Genomic DNA, 5,000 nt, shown 5'->3' on the forward strand with positions numbered 1-5,000 from the left:
ACTGTTCGAGTCCTAGACCTGGAGGCTTGCTTTCTCACTTTCCCTTTCTCTCTCTCTCTCTCTGACCAAACTAAAAACAAAACAAAAACAAATAAAATTAAATAATTCTCAAAAAAAAAAAAAAAAAAGGTACGCAGAGAAGGGAAAGTCAGAAGAGAACATACTAGAATTGCAAAGCGAAGACGGGAGACACTGGGAGCACAGGGTGGGGGTGACAAGGAGGGCCGGTGAGAGAAAGGCAGGGCCACCGGCCGCCGCCCTGCACAGCTGCACGACAGGAAATGACCGACAGGAAAATGAACGGGATGCAGAGGCAGCGTGGAGATGGGGCTTGATCTCCCAGCACATTTGGACGCCCTGAAGCAAAGAGGTGTATCTCCCCTTTCTGTGAACAGCTGGCACTTAAGGGCGAGAAGTGCCCAGCCTGGGTCTGGGCAACGCTGCCCGCCTCCTGCAAGGCTAAGCCATCTGGGAGCGTGGAGACTTGTGCTGTGCACGACACGCTCGCATCCACGGATGACGACAAGGACAGAATGAAAGCACGCCGTGGCACCCTCCCCCTCCAGCACATAGAGGATCCCCACTGGAGAAACCCTGACCCACAGGGATAGGTCCCCCTTAGAGTACAGAACGGGAGACCCTTCACCTCCAACCCCACTGCTGGGGATGTGCGCTGGGTGTTTTGGGACGCAGGCAACTCGTTTCCTAGTCTTGGGGTGCTCTGCCCTGCACCTGGAGTCCCTCTGGGGCTGCTGTCCCCCCTCTTTAGTGCAGCACTACAGACCCCCCCATTCATGTGCCCCCATGGGGCAGGGCTGAGTGCCCAGCCACAGGCCTGTTCTGAGCCCCGTACCCACTGCCCTGATCCCCAGGCCCAGGAAGGGCCTCGCCGGCCGTGAGCTCCAGCAGGCCACGTGGGTACGAGGGGTGCAGCCACGTGGTAGACACCGCACACTTGTGAAGGTGTGTTCGCTGGCGGGAGGGTCGGGTTGGCTTACTTTCTGGAAAGGCAGAGCACCCAGAGCCGCTTGCTTGCTGGGGACTGTTGCCAGGCTCAGCCTGGGGTGGGGGGGAGGACCCAGGCCACAGGCTTCCTTCCCTGGGGCCCGGCGGGAACAAAGGACAGGAATCATTTCCTTCCTTTTTCCAATAAACTCTGGAATCTGATGTGAGCAATACGGATAGGAACAGAACAATTCCTGCCCCCGGGAACCCACCACAGAGAAACAGAGCTGGCCAGTGGGAGAAGCTCCTGCCCGTGAGCCAAAGCCAGAGGCAGCCCTGAAAGTGTGTCCTGAGGGACAGGGGACACCGAGTGACAGAAGGAGACAGTGTCAGCAGCAATGTGGTTGCTGGCTCCTCTGCGGCTGCAGGACCAGGGGCTGTGGGCAGGAGGTGGAGCTGGGAGAGGACCAGAGGTCCTGGCTAGGTTCATCCCACTGGATGCACCAGGGAAGGGGCCTGGGGAGAGTCACATGCCTGAGCCCGCGTCAGTCACCAGGGCTGGAGTGGGTAATGGTAGGGACGCTGGACTCCAACGCTCAGTGCCAACTGCCTTGACCAGTCTGGCCAATCCCTTTCACTCGCTTCTAATTTGCAAGCGTTTTTCTTTTGAAATATTTATTTCCCTCTCGCTCAGCAGTTTGGGAACATACACGCAACTAACAGCCAGCTGTACAAGGGCACTTTTCTAGGTGGGAGAGACAAACTACTTGTTGAGACTTGCTTAACGGCAGAACCCAGGTCATGAAAAAAAAAAAAAAATCACCAATGCTTAGAAAAGGAAATTATGGACCTGCAGGCGGTGTGGAGGTTAAGGCACTGGATCCCACAGGGTCAGCTGAGTGGTTCGAGCCTGGGATCTGGCAACTTGAAAAATCAGGCCAGGCACGTGTGTACGCAAGCCTAAAATCCAGAGAGGAGGCAGGACTGCGGTGTGGCCACCACCCCTGGGGGCTGATTTCTCGTTTCTCTCTCTCTTTCTGTGGCAAGTGCACACGCACTATAGCAAAAACTTTTTAAAAAGAGAACAAGCCTAAGGCGCAGGGAACAGCACCCCAAGGAGGCAGGACTGCAGTGTGGCCACCACCCCTGGGGGCTGATTTCTCGTTTCTCTCTCTCTTTCTGTGGCAAGTGCACACGCACTATAGCAAAAACTTTTTAAAAAGAGAAAACTACCTTATTGCCACAAAAGCATTGTATTCAATACCACAATTTTCCCCTACCAATGAAGACTCTTATTTCTCTATGCACAAGTAACTACCAGAAACAGCCTGAGGGTAAATCCTTCTAAACACTTTCATGCATATACTTTCGCATATATGAACATACATGGAAAGCTGATCATGGGAGCCCAGTAACATTTGCACGACTGCACAACCGTTATTTTCCTGTTTAAAGCCTTTCTCGCCAGCTCCCCCAGCTCCCCGCGGTCAGGCGCCCACCCCCGTCCTGTGTGCACACAGCAGATGGCGAGTCCGAGGGCAGAGGGAAGAGCACGCAGCAGGTGGTGTGGCCGAGGCCTGGCGTTTCCACCAGGAAGCTACACTACTCCGCACGGCACAGACAGGTCTTCAAGACACGGCTGGCTTCAGCAAGATCTCCAAGGAATTCTACCCGGTCTTTGGGAGAGTCATGATGCACGTTTGCACAGAGAAACAGGAAAATACGCCGTGACCTTCCTGGGACCTCATGCATAGGAACTGGCAAGGTTTACAGTAAAGCCTTCCAAGTAGAATCTGTCTGTCTTTTGGAGAGATTTTTGCTGTAGGGCCAGAGAGACGGAGAGACGGAGAGACAGAGAGCCAGAAATCACTCCCCCCAGGGCAGAGGGCCACGCTGCAATCCCTTCGCCTCCATCCTCCTCTTGGGATCTTGGGCACGCATGCACACGTGCCTAGCGTGTTTTAAGCCACCGAGTCCAGGACTCGAACTGCAGTCGACTACATGGCGGTGATTTAGCCAAGGGGAGTCCATCCATGTAATCATTACACCACCTGCGGGTCTGAACGTAGCTGGATTCCACACGGCTGACTGCGGTTCGAGTCCCGAACCTGGCTGTTTGCTTTGTTGCTTTCCCTTTCTTTCTCTGTCTCTCTCTGAACCTGGCCGTTTGCTTTGTTACTTTCCGTTTCTTTCTCTGTCTCTCTCTGGTGACATTAAAAATAACAACAATAATAAATGGAATTAAATAAATAAGTCTTTAAAAACTATATGCTGGGAAGTACCTACAATCCGGGTGCATGGCAGGATAAAGGACCAGGCTCTGGGAGTTAGGTAAGCACCCGGGTGGGAAACGGCAGAGGGTCTCCAGCCGAGGTTTTCTGCCACCCAGGCAGGGCCTTGGCCTCCGTAGCAGGGAAGATATGGGTCCCCAGGCCACCAGGGAGCTGCGGGTGGACTCAAGAGGGCTAGCCTACGCCCCTCGGTGGGGGCACAGCTGGGAAGGCCGGCAGAAATTCCATGCGCCCTCCTATGTGTGAGGCCCTGTGATGAAATTCCTAGTCAGGGGTGGGTCTCTACTGCACAGAGAAGTTAAGGCGGTTGCCCCAGGTCACACAGCTGCAGTGGCTGGAGCCCCAGGCCTCCAGGCCTGAGGCTCTATCTTACACACCTGCGGCTTAGCGGCAGCCCAAGCATGGGTAGTAACTAGAACATTCGCCTTAAATAAACTAAGGAGGGACACATGGGTTGTGATCGCTGGGGCAGAGTTGGGGTCCCCGGAGGGTGCAGGGGCTGGTGGGGCTGAGCTGGGGAAAGAGGCCTGACTCAGGGGCTGCTGGGGTGCAGTATAGGGGTGAAGGGACCAGATGCCAGAAAATGGGGACATGTCACCCCATTCTGCTTCACGGGCCGGGCTCGGCCACACCCCCCGTGTCCAACGAACCCCCAGTTCTGCGTCCTTCGGTCCCGGCCCCCCAATTCACCACTTCGGGTTCCTCAGTTGCCCGGCGGCTCCCTCCGCTCTTCAGACCCGGTTCCTCCCCAGCACACCTTGGGGTCCCCCATCGGAGCCTCGTCTCGGCCTCATGCCTCCCCAGCCCCCTTATTCCGTCTCGCGGGTTCATCACCCCATTTCAGCCCTGTGCGCTTTAGGCCCCCACCTGACCCTCACCCGAGCCCCCATCAGCCTCTCGATCCCGCCCCCAGGCTTTCCTCACCCCCACACCCCCGCGGGCCTCACCTGTGACCCTCACCCGAGCCCCCATCAGCCTCTCGATCCCGCCCCCAGGCTTTCCTCACCCCCAGACCCCCGCGGGCCTCACCTGTCGCCCTGCTGCTCGGCGCCCCGCGAGCTCTTTGCAGCCGGCCCCACCCACTTCCCGTCCCTCGCCGCCGCGGGCGCCGCGCAGGCGCAGTCGGGACCCTGGGCGGGCGGGGCCGGGGTACTGCTGCCCCCTGGCGGCCTCGCCACGCGTGACTGCAGCCCTGCCCCTGCTGAGCGAGCTGTTTTCGCGTTGTCTGTAGCCTCGGGTGGGCTGCAAGGTGGGGGACAGCGATCCCTACCTCACAACCCCAGAAATGAAGCAGCTTGTGCCGTCAGCAGCTGGAAAGCGACAGGGCAGGAACGTGATTCGCAGTTCCCAACGTACTGGCAGAAGCACACGCTCCAGGCCCACCATACTTTGGGGGGCTGTGCTCAGTCCACAAACTTAAAGAGGCTTAAAACCACACGGATCTGTTCTCTTACAGTTCTGCAGACCGGAAGTCCGCAGTCTCAGTGGGCCCAGCTCCAGGGGTCAGCAAGATGTGTTCCTTTCCGGGGAGTCCAGGGGAGAACCCCTGTTCGTTTTTTGTTTTGTTGCCAGTTCATGCTTTTTCTAAAAGTCACCTGCAAGGGCTCATGGTCCTTCCTCCTTACAGACAGCACCAGCCAGTCGCCCTTCTCACCCTGCCATCCCTCTGTGCCTTCTGATTCCTGCTACCACTTCTAAGGACCCTTGTAAAGACACTGGGGCCACCCAAATAATCCAGGATAGTCTTCTCTCTCTTTTTAAAAG

General features: G+C 56.8%; 1 protein-coding gene across 1 annotated transcript in view; it reads right to left on the reverse strand.

The window, feature by feature from the left end:
- PPM1F (protein phosphatase, Mg2+/Mn2+ dependent 1F) overlaps positions 1-4,319 on the reverse strand; it is a 41,144-nt gene extending 36,825 nt beyond the window's left edge. Inside the window, exon 1 of the mRNA XM_006140197.3 lies at positions 4,266-4,319. The gene's annotated coding sequence lies outside the window, so the exon portion shown is untranslated. The remainder of the gene's footprint in view (positions 1-4,265) is intronic.
- Positions 4,320-5,000: the final 681 nt, after the last annotated feature.

The sequence above is a fragment of the Tupaia chinensis genome, unplaced genomic scaffold (assembly GCF_000334495.1).
Source record: "Tupaia chinensis unplaced genomic scaffold, TupChi_1.0 Scaffold000024_1, whole genome shotgun sequence".
Classification (NCBI taxonomy): domain Eukaryota; kingdom Metazoa; phylum Chordata; class Mammalia; order Scandentia; family Tupaiidae; genus Tupaia; species Tupaia belangeri.